Source organism: Schistocerca americana, chromosome 1 (assembly GCF_021461395.2).
Source record: "Schistocerca americana isolate TAMUIC-IGC-003095 chromosome 1, iqSchAmer2.1, whole genome shotgun sequence".
Taxonomy (NCBI): Eukaryota; Metazoa; Arthropoda; class Insecta; order Orthoptera; family Acrididae; genus Schistocerca; species Schistocerca americana.
Window position 1 is genome coordinate 678,185,953 of NC_060119.1, and position 23,139 is coordinate 678,209,091.

Here is a 23,139-nt window from a genome sequence, read left to right on the forward strand (position 1 = left end):
AACGCAGACATCTTTTGCTCTCCCAGCCACAAACCAATATTCTATTCCCCTTAAAAATGAAACAGCCAGTTGGTAAGCATCCCATAAACGGCCATCTTTTACTCTGTAACCCACTTGCTGCCCAAACACGACTGTTATTCGGCCTTCGTACCCACTTGGTACAGGGCATAATGTACCCTCGAATTAAATGTCAAAATGTTGTTCCCATGCCTAAATTGTTTGATTATTGTTCTATAACAATACAAAACACACATGCCCAATTATTGGCACTGTTGGTGTAACCTACAGGTTAAAGAACACTTGGCCACGACTGCGATTCTGTCTTTGTACCAAAGTAAAATAACACTTCGAAGAAACAGAAAAAAATAGTCTGCATTATTTCTTTAAGTCTACGAAGCACACATGGCTTATTTCTTCACGCGACTGATCTAACTTACAGGTTAAGATACACTTTGTGATAACTGTGATTCGATACGTATACCGAAGTGAAATAGTAGTTCAAACAAAGCCAAGAATTATCTGTATTAGTTAGGAGAATAAGTGTAGCTTTGTGCTTTAACACTACAAAACATTTGTGGCTAATTTATTGACTTTACCTATGTAACTTAACGGTATAAGGTACATTTGACGCCAAAACCGAAATGTGATTTGATCTCTGAACCCACTTGATGTACGGCACAATATATCCTCAGACTTAGTGTCACAATGTTATTTCCACATCTAAATTCTGTCTATTATTTGTTGACAAGTCGTCTTAGTTAAGCTACAACGACATAGCAATGGCTGGAGTCTGATGATCAGAGTGCAGCGTATGTGGTAATTGATTCCTCTCTCCTCTGGTGTTGGAACCTACACAATGCTGGAAACACATCTTGTGTATACCCTGTACAACACTTCTGCTAGCTGAGAGCATTCAAGAATTAAATTTTTATTTAATATCGAGCTTAATTATATTACTTAGATGTTTCCCATTCTCCTGGGTGGGTGTAGCCAGCTCTTCCGTATATTGTAGTGGAATTTGCATACAGATGTTTAAGTTTACCACAGTAGCAAACAAATGGCCATTAAATGTGTTTAGACCATCAATTTTAAACTCTACGAATGGTATTTCTGTTGCTAGATACACAATGCCGAGACCACTACATTTAGATACGATATGAACATCGTTTTACCATAAGCAGAATCAAGAGGGGATGGAAGATCGGAAACAGATTTTTCATGTATCCTCTAATATAAGAAATGATCTTGGGGGCCATCATTTTCTGTAAGTACTCCAGCGTATGGCCATATGCCATTGGTATTTACAGTAAATTCTATGTTGTATCCCTCTCAGTCATATCCTGATGATTCCATAGACTGCATTTAAAATAATTTGTTAGCCTTATCCAGTAGCAGATTATATTCTCCCCTCATGGCAAATATTTTCACCAAATATTCCAATTTATGTGTTTTGATTTCATCTTTTGCCATTTCCAATTTCCTTTTTGTGCGCTTAACACATCTACTGCACTTGGAGGAGTGATATCTCTTATAGGGAAAAGTTCAAGTCTGTTCGACAGATATGTTCTTTTGTCTTAAGACCCGAGGAATGAGATATTCATGGATACCAATTCTTATTTGGTAGCATCTATATTTGATTGTATTGTGGAGAAGAATAATCTGGATGGTTGTCAGAATCTGCGGGCATACAATGACAACAGCAATAAAAAAAAGAAGGTTTAACAGGTTAACTTCAGTTTTGTTTTCCAGTTCGGAGTAAAGTTGGGTCATGGTAGACGATCAGTTATGGAACAGGGTCCGGAAGTCATCAGGAGAGAGAGATGGGAAGGAGGGACATCGAGCTTCGGACAGAGCCGAGAACAGAGAGAGCGAATATCTCGACCGACGCTCTGCGCGCATCCCTGAGGCAAGAATGTGATTCGCTTCCCACACTCTCTATTGGTCAGTGAGACTGGAGATACTTTGCCTGTCAGCATACATTTCTTGAACAATCTGCCTTTACGCTGAGATGATGATTCGAGCCACCACGTAGTGCACGAGAATTACTGTCAGTGACAATTTAAGTGTGAAAATTTTTTAAGATTAATTACAAAATTATCCTTTGGACAAAAGACAGTAAAAATACAGAGTAACTTTAAAAATGTGCTGGATAAGCGGACTCAGGACAATGTACTAGCATGGAAGAAGAGGTGTTTTGGAGTTCAATTGAACAGTGCGGTGGGGAACGAAGTGTTGCTAACACTTTCTTTGGATGTCAATGTCGGGTATGCAGTGGAGGAGGAGAAGAAAGAGGCGTCACAACTGGCTGGGATGCGTGATTCTCCGTCTGTGAATTTATTCCTCATGATGGAGCATTGGCAAAGAGTTCGGTGGTTTGCTGTGAAGAGCAGTTGCAATTTTTTAGGTCAAATACCCTGAGGTTAATAACATTAATCAAGTATTTTACTCACGTTGTAAATACAACATTAATCTCTGTATATGAATTGTAGTGTTCTCGCTTTTCGGTGGTCTTAAGTTCGATTACTGGTGATCATCACCATCTGAACTGAAACGCCTGGCGCTGAAATTGCGTCCCATGGAAGTATTTGGACCAATACGTGAGCTACATTAAACTTAGGACTTTTTTATCTATAAACATAACAGTAATATTTTTATTCTTATACTGGTTGGATCATAATTAGTAGTGAAAATTGACTCCAGTGGAAGTATGTGACAACACAAGAAAAAACGTTCCAGTAAATATGGGTCTACAAAAGAGCCATGTGCTAGATAACTGCGAATGTGTGGTTACAAACCGCAACTGACTTCAGCATGAAATATTGTCCTACTTAGTACAAGTATACTTGAAATTCAAACTTTTCGATTAAGTTCTCATCTAGTTGGGCTAAAATTTCAGTCATGGCCTACGTTACTTTGTAAAATGTTGGGAAAGTAGTTTATGCAGGATTGGGCACAGACGCTTTTTTCTGCCGACGTTAGACGACGCCAAGATGGATAATTCGAGCATAACTTGTGTCTTGACCATCAAGATCACCTCACCTCAGTGTTCTAGATAATATTGGCTGGGTTCATCTCAAAAATGAAGTGTACACAGCACTCCCACTCATATGGTTGCACAACTGTAAAAGGGAGCTGTTCCGCTTTGTCAACATTTACGACATCCGGGGGAGTCCAGTATTCCCGTCAAATGTGAGGAGGACACGTGGAACAACTCCTAACCTACGAGTGGACAGTAAATTGTAACATGCAATGTGCTGAAACAGTGTTTTATTTTTTGTTGAGGTATCCCGTAGATGAAGTACCCTTGGAGGAAGTATGAAGCAGTTAGATGGGAAATTAATCGAAAAGTTTACATTTCAGATACAGTTGTACCAATCAGGACAATACTTCACATTGAAGTGTGTGGTGCCTCGTAAACATATATTCGCAGTTATCTAGCGAATGGCTCTTTTCCAGGTCCTTATTCACTGGAAAGCTTTTGTTTCTATTATCTCGTAGTTTCCTCCATATCAGTCTTCGATAATAATTAAGACACACCCTACTTACAAATTTTGCACTCGGGCGCACGTGGCCCCCGTCAGTTTTGTGCCCCAAGTGGCCGATTGTGTCGCACGGCACCCAAACAGGCTCTGCACAAACACCTCCCCCCCCCCCCCCCCCCCCCCGTCACCACACACACACACACACACACACCATGTTATTAGCCGTTCAGAAAGTCTTATAAGGAGCAGAACGAATATTCAAGAGGACACGATTTCAGTTTATGTTTGAAATTAATTTTATTATCTATCAGTTTATTGACACCGTTTTCCAGATGGTCAAAGATTTTTTCACCGAATACCCCGCTCCTTTCTGTCCCGTATTAAGGCTGAGTGAAGGACATTGTTAGTAATTTGTCCTTTTAATATGAAATTTGAAAATGCTACTGTTCTTTTCGAATCATGTATGATTGTTAACAACAAACTTCATAAGGGAGTTGTAACGTTATACCAGTATGCACAATGTTTTGTAGAACTGCTAGTTAACCCGCAATATGATGCCATAAGACTTTTGTGAATGGAAATAGGCAAAGTAAGTCAAATTTTTGACATTGTCCTCTTCAGTTCTAATATAATAGAAGACCTTTCACATGTAACTCGTAGTTCACGTTTTATCATTGTAAACACATGATAATATAGAATATTTTCTTTCACTTATTGATTTACTCTCACGTATTATTTATAATGACATGTATTGTGTTTTATTTAAATTCAGTGATAGTCTATTTGCAGAGAACTACTTATATATGTTCAGGAATATATTATCTAGATATCCAAGTGTTGCATTTAAGACTAAAAAGCTACACACCACGAAGGAGTTATCAGAATGGGGCGGAAATCGGTAGTTGTGATGCACATACAAATAAATACAATAACAGAAGAAATTGGATGCATTATCCAAGAGATAGAGCTTCACATACTGAGCAGATCAACAACGCTTCGAACCGCCTGTGACACTAATGCAAGCTGATTTCGGTTTGGTACTGACTGATAGAGTTGTTGCATGTCTTCACGGGGATATCGTGCCAAATTCTGCCCAACTGGCACGTTATATCTTCAAAATCCCGAGCTGATTGGAGGGCCCTGCCTTGCTTCAAAGGTTCTCAGTTGGGGAGAGATTAGCGACATTTACTTGCCAGGGTAAGGTTTGGCAAGCACGAAGATGAGCAGTAGAAACTCTCGCCGTGTGTGGAAGGGCGTTATGTTGCTGAAATGTAAGCCCAGGATGGCTTGCAATGGGGTGTAGAATATCGTCCACGCACCGCTGCAAGGGTGCCACGGCTGACAACCAAAGGGGTCGTACTATGAAGTGAAATGGCACTTAAGACCAGCACTCCTGGTTGTTGGGTCGCATGGCTGGCGACAGTCAGGTTGGTTGGTATCCCACCGCTCTTTGCGGCGTCTCCAGCCACACACGTCTTCGGCCTGGATTCTCATTGAGTGAATTGCTGAATTGTGTTCAGTGATGAATCCCGCTTCGAACTGACATCCGATGAAAAGCAGAGGCGTGTCTAGGGCATTCCGAATCTCTCCCCAATTGAGAACGTTTGGAGAATAATGGGTAGGGCCGTGTAACCATCTCCGGATTCTGACGATCTAATGCGCCAAGTGAGCAGAACTTGGCAGAACGTCCCTCATGACATCCAGCAACTCTGTCAAGCAATCTCAAACCGAATAACATCTCGCATAATGGCCAGAGGAGAACCAACGAGTTACTGACTTGTTAAATTATGTGAAGTTCTTTCTCTTGAGTAAATGTTTCTTTTTTCTGAAACAGTATTCATTTCTTTGTCTGTACAGGTACACCACATCTATTGATTTCTGTCCAATTCGGATAATTCCTTCGCGGTGCGTCTTTTTTTGTCTTAGACTGTGTACAGGGTGGTCCATTGATCGTGACCGGGCCAAATATCTTACGAAATAAGCGTCAAACAAAAAAACTACAAAGAACGAAACTTGTCTAGCTTGAAGGGGGAAACCAGATGGCGCTATGGTTGGCCCGCTAGATGGCGCTGCCATAGGTCAAACGGATATCAACTGCGTTTTTTTAAACAGGAAACCCCATTTTTATTACATATTCGTGTAGTACGTAAAGAAATATGAAAGTTTTAGTTGGACCACTTTTTTCGCTTTGTGATAGATGGCGCTGTAATAGTCACAGACACATGGCTCACAATTTCAGATGAACACTTAGTAACAGGTAGGTTTTTTACATTAAAATACAGAACGTAGATAAGTTTGAACGTTTTATTTCGGTTGTTCCAATGTGATACATGTACCTTTGTGGCGTTATCATTTCTGAGAACGCATGCTGTTACAGTGTGATTACCTGTAAATACCAAATTAATTTATTTATTTAGCAATAAATGCTCAAAACGATGTTTCTCAACCTCAAAGCATTTGGCAATACGAGTAACTACATTCCTCTCAAGAGTGAGTAGTTCTCCTTCCGTGATGTTGGCACATGCATTGACAATGGGCTGACTCATGTTATCAGGCGTTGTCGGTCGATCACATAAGCAAATATCCTTCAGCTTTCCCCACAGAAAGAAATCAGGGGACGTCAGATCTGGTGAACGTGCGGGCCATGGCATGGTGCTTCGACGACCAAGCCATCTGTCATGAAATGTGCTATTCAGTACCGCCTCAACCGCACGCGAGCTATGTGCCGGACAACCATCATGTTGGAAGCACATCGCCATTCTGTCATGCAGTGAAACATCTTGTAGTAACATCGGTAGAGTACTACGTAGGAAATCAGCATACATTGCACCATTTAAAACTTCCTGGCAGATTAACACTGTGTGCAGGACCGGGACTCGAACTCGGAACCTTTGCCTTTCGTGGGCAAGGGCTCTACCAACTGACCTACTCAAGCACGACTCACGTCCCGTCCTCACAGCTTTACTTCTGCCAGTACCTCGTCTCCTACCTTCCAAACTTTACAGAAGTTCTCCTGCTGTGAGTACGGGACGTGAGTCGTGCTTGGGTAGCTCAGTTGGTAGAGCACTTGCCCACGAAAGACAAATGTCCCGAATTAGAGTCTCGGTCCGGCACACAGTTTTAATCTGCCAGGAAGTTTCATATCAGCGCACACTCCGCTGCAGAGTGAAAATTTCATTCTAGAAACATCTCCCAGGCTGTGGCTAAGCCATGTCTCCGCAATATCCTTTCTTTCAGGAGTGCCAGTTCTGCAAGGTTCGCAGAACTTCTGTAAAGTTTGGAAGGTAGGAGACGAGGTACTGGCAGAAGTAAAGCTGTGAGGACGGGACGTTAGTCGTGCTTGGGTAGCTCAGTTAGTAGAGCACTTGGCCGCGAAAGGCAAAGGTCCCGAGTTCGAGTCTCGGTCCGGCACACAGTTTTAATCTGCCAGAAAGTTTCATATCAGCGCACACTCCGCTGTAGAGTTAAAATTTCATTCTATTGCACCACTTAGATTCCAAATCGATAAAATGGGGGCCAATTATCCTTCCTCCCATAATGCCGCACTGTACATTAACCCGCCAATGTCGCTGATGTTCCACTTGTCGCAGCCATCGTGGATTTTCCGTTGCCCAATAGTGCATATTACGCCGGTTTACGTTACCGCTGTTGGTGAGTAACGCTTCGTCGCTAAATAGAACGCGTGCAAAATATCTGTCATCGTCCCGTAATTTCTCTTGTGCCCAGTGGCAGAACTGTACACGATGTTCAAAGTCGTCGCCATGCAATTGCTGGTGCTAGAAACATGGTACTGGTGCAATCTATGTTGATGTAGCATTCTCAACACCGACGTTTTTGAGATTCCCGATTCTCGCGCAATTTGTCTGCTACTGATGTGCGGAATAGGCGCGACAGCAGCTAAAATACCTACTTGGGCATCATCATTTGTTGCAGGTCGTGGTTGACGTTTCACATGTGGCGGAACACTTTCGTTTTCTTAAATAACGTAACTATCCGGCGAACGGTCCGGACACTTGGATGATGTCGTCCAGGATACCGAGCAGCATACGTAGCACACGCCCGTTGGGCATTTTGATCACAGTAGTGATACATCAACACAATATCAACCTTTTCCGCAATTCGTAAACGGTCCATTTTAACACTGGTATTGTATCACGAAGCAAATACCGTCCGCACTGGCGGAATGTTACGTGATACCACGTACTTATGCGTTTGTGACTATTACAGTGCCATCTATCACAAAGCGAAGAAAGTGGTCCAACTAAAACATTCATATTTCTTTACACACTACACGAATATGTAATAAAAATGAGGGTTCCTATTTCAAATAACGCAGTTGATATCCGTTTGACCTATGGCAGCTCCATCTAGCGGGCCAACCATAGCGCCATCTGATTTCTCCCTTCAACCTTGATGAGTTTCGTTCTTTGTAGTTTTTTCGTTTGACGCTTATTTAGTGAAATATTTGGCCCGGTCACGATCAATGGACCACCCAGCTTTTGGATCTCTATGGAACTCCCGTAGTGATTATTGCTTATTCTGAAGATGCTGTCTCATTGTGTACACTCCACTACTTTTCTTAGCGAAATATTCTGTATCATTTTACTTAGACTGAATGACAACCAGTTGGCAGAAAGTTTTCTGATACGACAATATTTGAACTTATTTATGGGAAAACTACGATCTGTTCAATGAAATGATTTTAACAAGGCGCAGAAAATATCAATTGGCAGTGTTTGTCATTTAAATTTTCTATAATCTAAATCTTAAACTGAAGAAAGCATATTCTATGGAGGGATGCTTTTGAAATTGAAACTGACTAACGCCCTTATTTTGAGAGAGATTCATAATATTTTCCGATATCTTCGAGAAGGAGGGAAGCAGTGAAATGGGTTAGGAGATGTTATAAATTTCTGTCAATATTCCACAGTTACAAATCGTTACTTAGACAATAAACAGTTCCCTGATAGATTTCTTGTGATCTGTCTTATAGGGAGGAACAGAGTTCAGATCTTCGTCCTAATGTTCTGCTTGAAGTTTTCCGAAGTGTCTTGCAATAATTTAAAGCATTCGCCAGTACAGTTCCATACAAAAGAACATTGGCAAAAGTCCTGCCTACCCTCGTCCAGTCGCCGGCCGGAGTGGCCGAGAAGTTCTAGGCGCTTCAGTCTGGAACCGCGCGACCGCTACGGCCGCAGGTTCAAATCCTTCCTCGGGCATGGATGTGTGTGATGTCTTTAGGTTAGTTAGGTTTAAGTAGTTCTAAGTTGTAGGGGACTGATGACCTCAGAAGTTAAGTCCCATAGTGCTAAGAGCCATTTGAACTTCGTCCAGTCCTACCCTAAAGACATTAACATCTACGGGATGATAAACAGTAGCGTCTCTTTCTCCTGGGTTCCTTTTAGTCATCTGTAGTTATTTTGCATGCTATCGCGTCTCACTGTTCTCCGCAGAACGTCACAAGCTTTGGAATTCAAATGCCGCTCACGGTCACAAAATTCGAATAGAAGAGAACTGCCTCATGCGGTAAATAACTACGTCTGCTTTCAGTTACATCTTGGTGGAGGTGATTTGCTCTTGCAGCCCTTCTATATGTCGACGTCAAAAGAAATGCAACCTTTCGGGAACAGACCAGCTAGAAAGTAAACCTTTCGCTAAGTAGGTCAGCTTTAATTTCGTCTCTACAAGGAAATCAAAGATCTACAGAAACACAAAGAAATTGCTGTTGGCAATAGAAAGAAATAACACAGAATAAATATGGTTTCTTGTTGTAACGAAAGTTGGACAGCAGTAGCGAAGTCCTGAATCGGCAGCTATGTTGTGCATCTGATGAGTGTCTCAAGCTGGCAGATGGCTCTAATGTGTCCATCTCAGTAGACGATGTGAACACATCGGACAATAAAATATTCAAGTTCAGGAGACATAAAGCTAAGACGATGTAACACCGCCTCTGGTCTTGGCGAAGAAAGTTCGTAAGTTCCTTCAGCCAAGCCTTATCCAGCTTACTGCTGACTGAATTTTGTGCAGCTATAGTTTCAAAAGTATTGACTACTACTTTTCACTCGGTATTCCAGATAGCTTCACAGATTTTCTGTGGAATTAAGAATGAGTGAGTTACCGGTCCAGTCAAAATGGGACAGGGTGCTCGAGTGAAAGTTAAACCAGGAACTGTTGTTACGGAAAACGGGGGTGCCCACAGTATATTCACCAACATTTGCTCATCGAGTATGTTGAAATTTACATCCTAGTTTACGGTCACGGTAGCGTAAATGATTAGGTCCAAATTCTGGTACGTAAAACACTCCAAAACACCACATAACCCTCTCCGGCCTGAACTCCACCCCCTACTCACTGCAGATTAAACGCCACATCGAGCCGTCGGTACATCTGACGCCTTGCATCTGAACTCGTCACACTACACGCTTCCAGTCAAGTATTTTCCAGTTTCTGTGTTCTTTGGATATTTGAGCACGTTCAGCTTTAAGCGCCGTTGTGAGCAATAATGTTTTGCGAGGTACCCGGCTCCAAATGTCCACAGGGTGCAGTTACCTTCGCAGTGTTGGCTCGGAAGCCGGTTGAAATAGACTTGCATTCACTGAAAGCATCAATTTCCGACTGCCATTGACAGGGCGTGAAATTTGTCTCCGGTTTCTTTCGAACAGGATCTTTTTACGACCACTTTTCTTACGCCTTGTTAGATGGCTGCGAGCGGCGCATCATGCCTTGTAGACACATTGGACGGTTCACGTTTATGCGAGGGGCGTTCAATGAGTAATGCAGCACTTTTTTTTCTGAAGGCTGGATGGTTTTTTTAGGAATTCCAATACACCATATTATTCCCCACTCTTTCGTCTACAAAACGCCATTTTTCAACATAATCTCCGTTCAGTGAGACTTCATTACACCACCTTACTAGGAGGGGATGCATACCCGCTTGGTATCACTCTATTGGTCGATGTCGGAGCTAACATCTTACTGCATCAATAACCGCCCCATCATCCACTTACTGCACCCCGCGGAGTGTGTGGGCAAATAGAAGGAAGTCGGAAGGTGTGAGACACGGACTGTAAGGTGGATCAGGAAGAACAGTCCAACGAAGTTTTGTGAGCTCTCGGGTGGACAGATTTGTGTCACGCCTTGCGTCGTCATGAAAAACTTCGTTTGCATTTTTTTGGCGACGAACACGCTGAAGTCGCTTCTTCAGTATACTGAGTGTGTGTGTGTGTGTGTGTGTGTGTGTGTGTGTGACGGAGAGGCCTTGTCCCGCCATAGCCCTTAGTGGTTCACAACAGGCCACAGAGGTCCACCCTCCCCGCCGCCGCCCCACACCGAACCCAGGGTTATTGTGCGGTTCGGCTCCCACTGGACCTCCCCCTCTCCCCCCACCCACCCGCCCTCCCTCCCACCCCTGCAACGTCTCATACCAGACGAGTGGAACCCCAAATGTTTGTGTGGTAGAGTAATTATGGTGTACGCGTACGTGGAGACAGTTGAAACCTCGTAGTCAAGGGAACGCAGGATTCCGTTACGATTGTGGACGGGGGCATAATCAGTTACTACTGGTTGCCTTTTACAGCTACACACAATTTATTTTAAACCAGTAATTCCAGACTCAACAATAAATAAAGATACCACACTTTATTAATGAAGGAATAAACAACTGTGTAAATAATAGTGTTTTCAGTGAGTTAAAATTTAGCAAATCACAGCAGATACAGCAGATAATGTTTAAAAAGCAAGCCACTGTGATCTGGGCAGAAGGCCTTACACGCCAGGAACGGCAATAAATTAAGAATTGTTTAAAACTCGCTGCAACCTACAAATTACAGGTATCGAAATATTAAAGGCAAGTCGCCACAAACACAGCAGAAGGAATCAGACGCCAGGAACGGTAGTAAATAAAGTTTTACAGGCTTACTGTTTAAATACAAATACCAAATTAGAATTTTAAGGCAGGTGACCACAATCACAGCTGAAGGCCTTACACTCCAGGAACGCCAATAATATAAAAAATTTAGAAACCTGCTGTAAAACAGCAAATATAATAGTAAAGGTTAATTAAAAAACAAGCAACTGATCACCAAATGGGTGAAATAAGATGATGGTAAACTTTATAACACAACTCTTAACATCTACTGAACACTACACTGCTAGATTTATTACGGAAGGCGACCAGAACTATTAACTAGACATATATAACCTTTTATGTAGGCATTACAAGATATTGTAATAAATAATACAATTATAAAACACAAGGACCAGTACATAACTTCCTTAAAGGGTACTGAGGTAGACTATACTCGCAGAAGGCGTGGGCTGAAGGAGCGTTACACTGAACTACTGGTCGCAGACTTGCTTTTAGAACACACATGTCTTACAATAACCAAGGGGCTACAGACAGTGCTCTAGGAATCTACCTCTGAGAAGGCCCGGCAACAAACACTTTCGCGAGCGATGAGATAGACAGCCAAGAGTTGCAATGACTTCAAAAGATGGTAACTCAGACTAGTGGCAGTCTAACGAATGACTAATGATAATCTTGCTGAAGCTACCTGACGTCCGATAAACTAAATGCAACGATGGAACAATACGCCAAAGCCAGAGCCGGCGGTCTGCACTACGACCTCAGAATACTGGCTTTAGAGCGCCCGGAACGAGAAAGGAATCACTACCACCAGAGTAGAAGAATCACCAACCGGCCTACAATCAAGAAAGCTGTCAAAACTACACGTCTTTCCGGACAGCAGCGGCAAGGCGACGAAACGTACACTGCCGTTACATACACTTACCCCCAGGGCAGGTAACTGGGGCGTTAGCGGCCACCAGGCAAGAAAAATTACCTCTGGTTGAGCTTAACAAATGGTTCAAATGGCTCTGAGCACTATGGGAGTTAACATCTGATGTCACCAGTCCCCTAGAACTTAGAACTACTTAAACCTAACTAACCTAGGGACATCACACACATCCATGCCCGAGGCAGGATTCGAGCCTGCGACCGTAGCGGTCGCGCGGTTCCAGACTGAAGCGCCTAGAACCGCTCGGCCACACCGACCGGCTGAACTTAACAAATTGTAACAAGTTGAACGCAGTAAACAGTAATAAGAAGTCGAGGAAAGCTAATCAGATCCGCCTTCCCGAAGCACTCCACTCGCTGCTCTTCGCCTCCGCGACACTACGAGCGGCAACACGAACCCAAATCACTGGACAACCGCGAGATATTGCAATGGTGGAAGTTTCTCTACTTGAATCCGAATGCACTCAACTTAAAGCTTGCTGGATGCGGTTTACGACGAGGTCGTGCACCCTCGTGACCACAGCCCTTCCATCCGGCAGTCCATGCGTGCCGCCAGCGGTCCCGGCATGTTGTGGCAATGCGCGAACCTGGTTCATCTTGAGTCCCCAACCGAACTCGCACACTCACACCACCCAGAAAAACAACGACTTCGCCCCAGGGATAGGGCGACAGTTACTACATACCGATAACCGCCCTGCTGCCACTAGCGGACAGGACACGCTTGCGAAACGGAGTGGCACCAGTCAACACGAGAAGAAGACAAACAACTGCAACCATGCCAACTAAACGATACCGTCTGGCCTCTAAGAGATGGCAGAAACCTACAAATAGCACCAACGCGAGCCACAGCACGGCCCAACAGTAGTTGCGCAGCAATAGCCGACATAGTGTAACTGAGGCGGAATAAGGGGAACCAGCTCGCATTCGTCGAGACAGATGGGAAACTGCCTTAAAAACCATTCACAGGCTGGCCGGCACACCGGACCTCGACACTAATCCGCCGGGCGGATTCATGCCGGGGACCGTCACGCCTTTCTGCTCGGGAAGCAGCGCATTAGACTGCACAGCTAGCCGGGCGTGCATACTGAGGGTACTACAGTACACTTCAGAGTTGATCGTTGCACCATGAAGCAGGGCATCAAACAGACCGTCACCATGACTTAAACGACTGACGATGTGGCGTTGAACTTTTTCTTCAGAGGAGACGTGGTTTGGTGCACTCCATCAATTGCTGTTTCTCTGGTTTGAAATAATGAACCCATCTTTCGTCGCCTGTGACGATGTTCGACAAAAAAATGTCACGCTCAGTCTCATAAAGCGCAAGCACTTCCTCAAAGATGGTCCTTCATTGCTCTTTATGGTCTTCTGTTAAGCCGCGCGGAGTGGCCGCGCGGTTTGAGGCGCAATGTCTCGGACTGCGCGGCCCCTCCCGCCGAAGCTTAGAGTCCTCCCTCGGGCATGGATGTGTGTCTTGTTTTTAGCATAAGTTGGTTTAAGTTAGTTTAAGTAATACGTAAGTCAAGGGACCGATGACCTCAGCAGTTTGGCCCCTTAGGAATTCACGAAAACACACACACACCCTTCTGTTAGGCGGCAAGGAATAGAGGGCAAGAAATCCAACGGGCACACACCTCTGTGTATCCGACAAGTGTGTCAGCACTGCAGACAGAGACGTCGAGTTGTGCAGCGAGGTCTGCGATTGAGATCCGTCGATCACCCCGAATGAGACTGTCTGCACGTTCCAACATTGCATGAGTCACAGGTGCGTGCCGCCGGGCGGCACGCGGGATATGGGACATGTTTGCCTTATCTTGTTGCCTCTCCCAACGACTCACCATGCTTTTGTTCACTGTCAGGTCTCCGTAGACGTTCTGCAAGCGCCTATGACTATCTACCACGCTCTGGTTTTCCGCCAATAGAAATTAAATGACAGCTTTCCGTTATAGAGGCCATTTTGAAAGTTACGTATAGCGTCGCTACTAATCGGGCTTCGTGAAACTATAGGGACTAAAGCGGTAGTATTTCAGTATGTCCCACAACAAATTCTGCCTTTTTCAATCGAAATTGGCAGAAAAGAAAATCTGTTGCATTACTTACTGAACTGCTTTCGTATACCAACAAATCGGACAATTTCATTCACCGTGTAATCCTGAGCACGTCGAAAAACTATAGTTCCTTCCTGTCGTTCTGGCACAGCTCCACGTTGACCAGTCTTACTGCTCTGATTTAATACCACCGACTGGCACTTTCACAACAATTCACTGCCATACATCAGTGATGGGGAGTCTGGTACGAGTCCTACACCTGCTACAGTGTTTCAAAGCGAGCAGCCTACAGTGTTAAGTGCTCGACTAATAGTTTGTCGAGAGACTTTATTCGAAGCGTTGCGTTTCATACAGTGCGGCCTGTATATGAAAATAACAGGAAGGGAGAGGCTGAAACTCGGCGCAATTCGTAGTTTCATCTAATAGTACTAACGAGACTGTCGAGGTAAACAAACCTTTCGAAAGAACTGGTCGTGTTTAACAGTATCTCATTCCTTCACTGCATTGTGCACTGTAGAGAGCGAACCGTTTTTCGTACCAGAAAATGTACTTTGTCTCATTCGCAGTAATCGCACCAACAACATGAGGTTGGTGCAGCACTAGGTTACCACCATTTAGTGATCTAAATGAAAATTACGCAGGAGTACAAGCTTTCGGAGAAATACAACTCCTTTGTCTGTCAGTCTAAAGTGTTAAAGAAGATTCAGGAACATGCACCAAAACGTTTGAAATGGCGCTATATAAGCCACTTTCAAGACAAAAAAACTTCTGACCCCTGTAAGGCGTCGTTTTTCCAATGAGGTTCATTAGATAAGTATCCACAATAGTATCCATCGAAACCACGATATACAAATTAGTAATGGTCAAATACAACTTCAGTATGTCGGAAGCTGTCTTCTCACCCAGAATTGACGAAAGAAGCACGCTAAAACATGTAGAAACGGAAAGAGCGAGGAATTACATCTTCGCGTGATGTGTATCGCGCTCTCATCTGTCCGTGCTGTGCGGAATTACGGACTGCGTCCGAGTGGCGGACAACATCCACCTGTGATATCTGACGTCACAATAGCTGGCCAGGAAAACGCCTGTTGTGTTGTTCGAGTTTTTGGCCAATGGAAAGCTACTGGCTTCACTGTGGTGCAGTTTGCGTGCGCGGCTGGCGAGGAAGCGGTTTGCGCGTCGTTCTGACATGGGCATCACGGTAAGTACGACACCACATTTATTATCAGGATCAGCAGAAGAGTGAGGGATGTTGCTACGCGATCAGCACTCATCACATTCGTGAGTCCGAGCTCCGATTCTTACTGAGAACTCCACACTAGCGCCGAAAAGTTGAGCGTAATCGGAAGAAAGAAAAACGTGAGAAATGTAAATGATACGATTTCACCACAAACTAGTGCTGCGATATTAGTCTAGGCAAGGAGTACTTCTTCTTTAGAACAGGCAGACTTGGACTGAGAGCTAAGCCGAAGTCCGCAACACAGTACCAAGGACTATTCTGCACAGCTCTTTTTCTGGAACTGCTCCCACTGCCAACGCAGGTTGTCAGTTACATCACGCCAGTTGTTTGAAGCTTCTGTGGCAGCAAGGGGTAAGCTTACCGCTTATTAACTGTGCTGTTATAGTGAAAAGGGCTGTCCAGTTTTGAGAAACAAATTATGACTGTCTTCGGCATCAGAACTTCGCTAGTTACATGTAGACGCCTGGTATGCGGATCCGCGGATTCAAGTCCCACATTGAGACTTCCAATTTGAAATATATCGTTACTGCGTTTCTCTAATAAAAATGTTTTTGCACAAGTGCACCTGATTTTAAGGCCGTGAAATTGCTGTAGTGACTGCTGAACCTTAACTTCAGCTTTCAAATTGAAGTGCACACTAATTCAGCCCAAACTCATAGCCGGAAAAGGCTATGAGTCACGAACTTGGTGACGTTTAGTAAAATCGGAATAAAGTGCACTCTTTCCGTGAAAGCCGAAGTGTTTGACTTAGGGTAGACCTTCTGAGCTTATATGTTTCAAATGTCTTCTTAATAGATTTTATTGTAGGGAGCTAGGTGATGAGATTTCATCTTCTATTCATTTTGGTTCCTAGGAGGCCACCCAGAGGCAACGTGCTGGACAAGTATTCGGAAATAGCTGGTTCCCGATCTCCATTTGGCCATCCAGATTTAGTTTTCCGAAATCAGGTAAACGGTACGTCCGCTCTTCGACCACTCCACTACTGTTCCTGAAATTAACCAGTGTTCCACCTACAATGACATTAATATTGATTGAATATTAACCTCACTAGATAAATTACAGTAGCTCAAAAGAAAAAACGAATTTTGCATGCTGTACATTAAGTTTTTTTATTTAACTTGTTCACGCAGACACGTTTTGCCTTAGTTACAAGGCATCTTCTGTGTGTGTCCTGAAATACTACAGGATTTTTTTGTTTGTGCATGTAGGTTATCGTTTGCGTAGGTAGGTTACAGATTTAAAATTAGTTCATTGAAATCTGTAACCTCTATGTACACAAACGATAACCTGAACGTGCAAACGAAAAAATCGTGTAATATTTCAGGACAGCCACTGAAGATGTCTTGTGACTAAGGCAAATCTCATCGGGGTGCACAAATTAAATAAGAAAATTCATTGTGCACTATGCAAAAGAGTGGGTGTGTTGTTTGGGGAGAGGAGACCAAACAGCGAAGTCATCGGTGTCAGCGGATTAGGGAAGGAAGTCGGCCGTGCCCTTTCAAAGGAAGCATCCCGGCATTTGCCTGTAGCGATTTAGGGAAATCACGTGAAACCTAAATCAGGATGGCCGCACGCGGGATTGAACCGTCGTCCTCCCGAACGCAAGCCCAGTGTGCTAACCATGCAAAAGGCTTTTTTATTTTGAATTATTGTAATTTATATACAACTGCTGCGAAAATGGCCACCACAAGACACTTTTTAATCCTACTATCTTCATCTACCATCTATTCAAAAATGGCTCTGAGCACTATGGGACTTAACATCTGAGGTCATCGGTCCCCTAGACCTTAGAACTACTTAAACCTAACTAACCTAAGGACATCACACACATCCATGCCCGAGGCAGGATTCGAACCTGCGACCGTAGCAGTCACGCGGTTCCGGACTGCGCGCCTAGTCTACCATCTATTATACCGTTAACAAAGTGGTAGTTATTGGTCAGGAATCAGTAGTTACACTTGATATTTCCACCCGAAAAGTTCGATTTAAGTTTTATTTGCTTTAATTAAACGTCACCAAGTCCATCGCTTCTATCCAGTGTCACTTCATTTCTCTCTCTTTCTGCCAGGTTTTCTACACCATGCGGTGTCTCTCGCATCCCTTTCCCTCTCCTTCTTCCCTGCCAATCCACTTCTTCTATGGCTCTGTCCTGCATCGCACAACTCATTCCATTGTTCCAATGTAGCCAGGGTCTTCCTCTCTTTCTGCGTCGTGGAGGTCTCCAGTGCCACATTTTAGAGTACCGTCTTTCCTGTGGAATTCTGCTAAGATGTCTATACCATGTTAGACGTTTATTTTCAGTGGTGTCCACAATATCTTTTGTAACTTCCATCTATTCTCGTACCTCTTTATCTCTTATTTTATCTGTTCTTGTCACACCGCAACTTGGTCTCCAGAACTCCATTTCCATTGCCTTTAATTTCTTGTCATTGACCCTGGAGATTCCCCGCAGTTCAGCACCATATAGAGCAATACTCTCAACTATAGTTTCGTATATCCTCCTTTTCAGATTTTTTGATGTCGTTTCATTCGAAATCATGGGGTGTAACTGCTTAATTACCAGCTTTTCCTTTTATTTTCTGTGCTTGATTTCCTCACTGCTTCCACCTTTATCTTAAATGACTGTCCCTAAACATTTATATGAACAGCTACACTTGACTGTAGATCCATCATCCTTAACGAGATCTCTTCTTATCTCTCCGACAAACCAAGTTTTCAGTCTTTGTAAAGTTAACTTACATACCCCACTGCTCAAATTCTTCTTTAAGCTTTCTTAACATATAAGACACATCCTCTTCGTCCTCGACGATAATGATCTGATCATCGGTGAAATTTAGGGAGAACAAGATGTCATGACCTGCTCCAATTCCCATGTTTTTGCGCTGTATCTTGCAAGACTACACTGGTCTTTCGGTTTGCTTTGAAGGCTACAGGCGACTTTCAGCATACGCCCTGACAGCAGTCACTTTAACTTGTAAGCCTTCCTCTTGTTTACCTGGTCATGCGTCCGCCCCGATAACTGAGTGGCCAGCGCGGTGGAATGCCGTGCAAAGGGACCCGGGTTCGATTCCCGGCTGTGTCGGGAGTTTTCCTCCGATCAGGGACTGGGTACTGGGTTGTCTTCATCACCATATCATCTCCATCGGCACGCAAGTCGCAGAAGTGGCCTCACCTAAAAAGACTTGCACCAAGCGACAGGTCTTCGCGACGGGAGGCCCTAGCCACACGACACTTCATTTACCTGGCCTTGTGTCGGCTAAACTGATTCTGCTCTCTGACGGTAATTATTGTTGCTAGCCTGCATGGAAAGTTATCACTTTCACCAGAATCCTAAATAAACCTCGAATAATAATAATTTAGTGAAATATGGTCTTGTCATTATTCTAGTCAATTATTGATGGGAGATTAATATATCAACATGGGATGCATCTTTTATAAAAATTACTAGATAATGAAATAAGACTACAAAACAAGTTAAGCGAGATGGCAAATAAATCACGAACTGTTGGCAACACAAATAGACACAACAAATTATTATCACTCTACTGGGTGGCAGTTCGTTGGCGAAGACTAAGTTTTATCTGTTTAATATGTTTACTCTGTCTCAAGACAAGGATAACACAATTTGAAATTATCTAATGCTGAATACATTTCGTGGATTTATTCTGCACAGAAGGTATACAACGTTGGTGCTGCTGAAAACAAGTGATGAGATGGAGCAGCAGTGCTGTCCCCTTTTTCGATGGGTAACGCTGTCTCAGGTGACCGTCGTAGTGCAAGCATCTGCAGAGTAGCGATGTGCGGTACCTGTAATATGTTAACATGGGCACGAAATATGCAAAGTCACAGGCCAGTGATCTGTTAGACAGATCGAAATTACCCTCTGGTGGAGCCCTGAAATCTTGGCAGATTATAGCGTGTGGCACTCTCGTTCGCCACTCAAACCACGGACGGATTTGACTCCCTCACATGGCTGTGTACACTAGGAGATCAAACGTTAAGGTGGTACACCTGATACGAATAATATTGCCCTCGGTACAGCAAGTTGTCCGAGATAACTGAGGTCTAAACTGCTGGTACAGCTAAGACTTCACCACAGGCTCCCCAGTCAAGACCAATGCCAATGTGAAGTCACACTAGGGATAAGTGTCTCAAGAGCAACCGACTCATAACAAGAGTCAAGAACAGAATCTCCTCTTCAGGTCAGAGTCTGAATGAGAAGACCACTCCAAAATCTCAACACCAAGTTTCTCCACTCCTCTCTTTCCATCAAACCTTAGTAAACTCCCCGAAAGCACTCACACCCCCGCCCATGCTAGGGTTTCGTGCCGGTCACAAGACTTCACGAGCTCCCTGTCTCCCCTCTACTTGTCTGCTCTTCCAATCGGCCAATCCTTACCAATGTTAATAATATTCTTTTATTTTCTGGAGAAGAGGCAATCAATCTCTGACTCATAAATTCCCGCACACAGAGTAAAATCCTCTGAACTTCTTTCTCCCACGGCCACTTAAAGTGGCGATTTTTGGAATTCTTTTTAGGCCTAAAGTGAACAGTACATATATGCAGAGATCAATATCTAGACGGGCTGAACGTTACAGCGTGTCCTACCGGGGGTTCTGGATAAACTAAGAGAAGTGCTTTTGTGTCCCAACATAGACCATTTCAGAGACACCATAAATGTTGTGTTCCATCCTAAAATTTTTCCGAAGGCCTGAAGTTTCCCGAAATGCTTGGCAGGCAGAGAGGTGACACCACCTGGTGGCTCCCTGGTTAGCGTCTGGCGCAAGGTGAACATGGGAACTCACGAACTTTTATGGCCGCCGTCCCTTTACAAAATGGGTGTTTGCAACACTGTCAAAAGGCCCTGTGATCAGCTTCTCTCGTCAACCCCTGTTCCTGCCTAACAGGTAAATCCAGGCAGGCAGTTTTTAAGCTTCTTTGGCCAAAAGCCTTGTCTGCAGACCAGTGCGAGAAGAGATGTTCTTCTTCCTAGTAGCTGCATATGGCTTCCAAGCCGCAAATGTCCACTGCAAGCTTTACTGTTAAATAACGAAATTGCCTGGTTGTTTTCAACCAGCTTTCTGTCCTTGGTAATTGTTATGTTGCGTAGGCTTGTTGTTGTTATTGTGGTCTTCAAACCTGAAACTGGTTTGATGCAGCTCTCCATGCTACTCCATCCTGTGCAAGCTTCTTCATCTCCCAGTACCTACTGCAGCCTACATCCTTCTGAATCTGCTTAGTGTATTCATCTCTTGGTCTCCCTCTACGATCTTTACCATCCACGCTGACCTCCAATACTAAATTGGTGATCCCTTGATGCCTCAGAACATGTCCTACCAACCGATCCCTTCTTCTAGTCAAGTTGTGCCACAAACTCCTCTTCTCCCCAATTCTATTCAATACCTCCTCATTAGTTATATGATCTACCCATCTAATCTTCAGCATTCTTCTGTAGTACCACATTTCGAAAGCTTCTATTCTCTTTTTGTCCAAACTATTTATTGTCCATGTTTCACTTCCATTCATGGCTGCACTCCATACAAATATTTTCAGAAACGACTTCCAGACACTTAAATCTATACTCGCTGTTAATAAATTTTTCTTCTTCAGAAACGCTTTCCTTGCCATTGCCAGTCTAAGTTTTATATCCTCTCTACTTCGACCATCATCAGATATTTTGCTCCCCAAATAGCAAAACTCCTTTACTACTTTAAGTGTTTCATTTCCTAATCCAATTCCCTCGGCATCACCCGATATAATTTGACTACATTCCATTATCCTCGTTTTGCTTTTGTTGATGTTCATCTGATATCCTCCTTTCAAGACACTGTCCATTCCGTTCAACTGCTCTTCCAAGTCCTTTGCTGTCTCTGACAGAATTACGTTGTTATCGGCGAATCACAAAGTTTTTATCTCCCCTCCATGGATTTTAATACCTACTCCGAATTTTTCTTTTGTTTCCTTTATTGCTTGCTGAATATACAGATCGAATAACATCGGGGATAGGGTACAACCCTGTCTCACTGCTTTCCCAACCACTGCTTCCCTTTCATGTCCCTCGATTCTTATAACTGCCATCTGGTTTCTGCACAAATTGGAAATAGCCTTTCGCTCCCTGTATTTTACCCCTGCCACCTTTAGAATTTGAAAGGGAGTATTCCAGTCAACATTTTCAAAAGCTTTTTGTAAGTCTACAAATGCTAGAAACTTAGGTTTGCCTTTTCTTAATCTGTTTTATAAGATAAGTCGTAGGGTCAGTATTGCCTCACGTGTTCCAATATTTCTACGGAAACCAAACTGATCTTCCACGAGGTCGGCTTCTACCAGTTTTTCCATTCGTCTGTAAAGAATTCGTGTTAGTATTTTGCAGCTGTGACTTATTAAACTGATAGTTCGCTAATTTTCACATCTGTCAATACCTGCTTTCTTTGGGATTGGAATTATTATATTCTTCCTGAAGTCTGAGGGTATTTCGCCTGTCTCATACATCTTGCTCACCAGATGGTAGAGTTTTGTTAGGACTGGCTCTCCCAAGGCTGTCAGTAATTCTAATGGAATGTTGTCTACTCCTGGGGCATTGTTTCGCCTCAGGTCCTTCAGCGCTCTGTCAAACTCTTCACGCAGTATCGTATCTCCCATTTCATCTTCATCTACCTCCTCTTCCATTTCCATGGTATTGTCCTCAAGTACATCGCCCTTGAATAGATCCTCTATATACTCCTTCCATCTTTCTGCTTTCCCTTCTTTGCCTAGAACTGGGTTTCCATCTGAGCCCTTGATAATCATACAAGTGGTTCTCTTTTCTCCAAAGGTCTCTTTAATTTTCCTGTAGGCAGTATCTCTCACACCCGTAGTGAGATTAACCTCTACATCCTTACATTTATCCTCTTAGCCATCCCTGCTTAGCCATTCTGCACTTCCTGACGATCTCATTTTTGAGACGTTTGTATTCCTTTTTGCCTGTTTCATTTACTGCATTGTATTTTCTCCTTTCATCAATTAAATTCAATATTTCCTTTGTTACCCAAGGATTTCTACTAGCCCTCGTCTTTTTACCTACTTGATCCTCTGCTGCCTTCACTACTTCACCCCTCAAAGCTATCCATTCTTCTTCTACTATATTTCTTTCCCCGCTCCTGTCAAATGGCTCTGAGCACTATGGGACTTAACAGCTGTGGTCATCAGTCCCCTAGAACTTAGAACTACTTAAACCTAACTAACCTAAGGACATCACACACATCCATGCCCGAGGCAGGATTCGAACCTGCGACCGTAGCAGTCGCGCGGCGCTCCTGTCAATTGATCCCTTATGCTCTCCCTGAAACTCTGTACAACCTTTGGTTTAGTCAGCTTATCCAGGTCCCATCTCCTTAAATTTTCACCTTTTTGCAGTTTCTTCAGTTTTAATCTGCAGTTCATAACCAATAGATTGTGGTCAGAGTCCACATCTGCACCTGGAAATGTCTTACAATTTAAAACCTGGTTCCTAAATCTCTCTCTTACCATTATATAATCTATCTGATAGCTTCTAGTATCTCCAGGCTTCTTCCATGTATACAACCTTCTTTCATGATTCT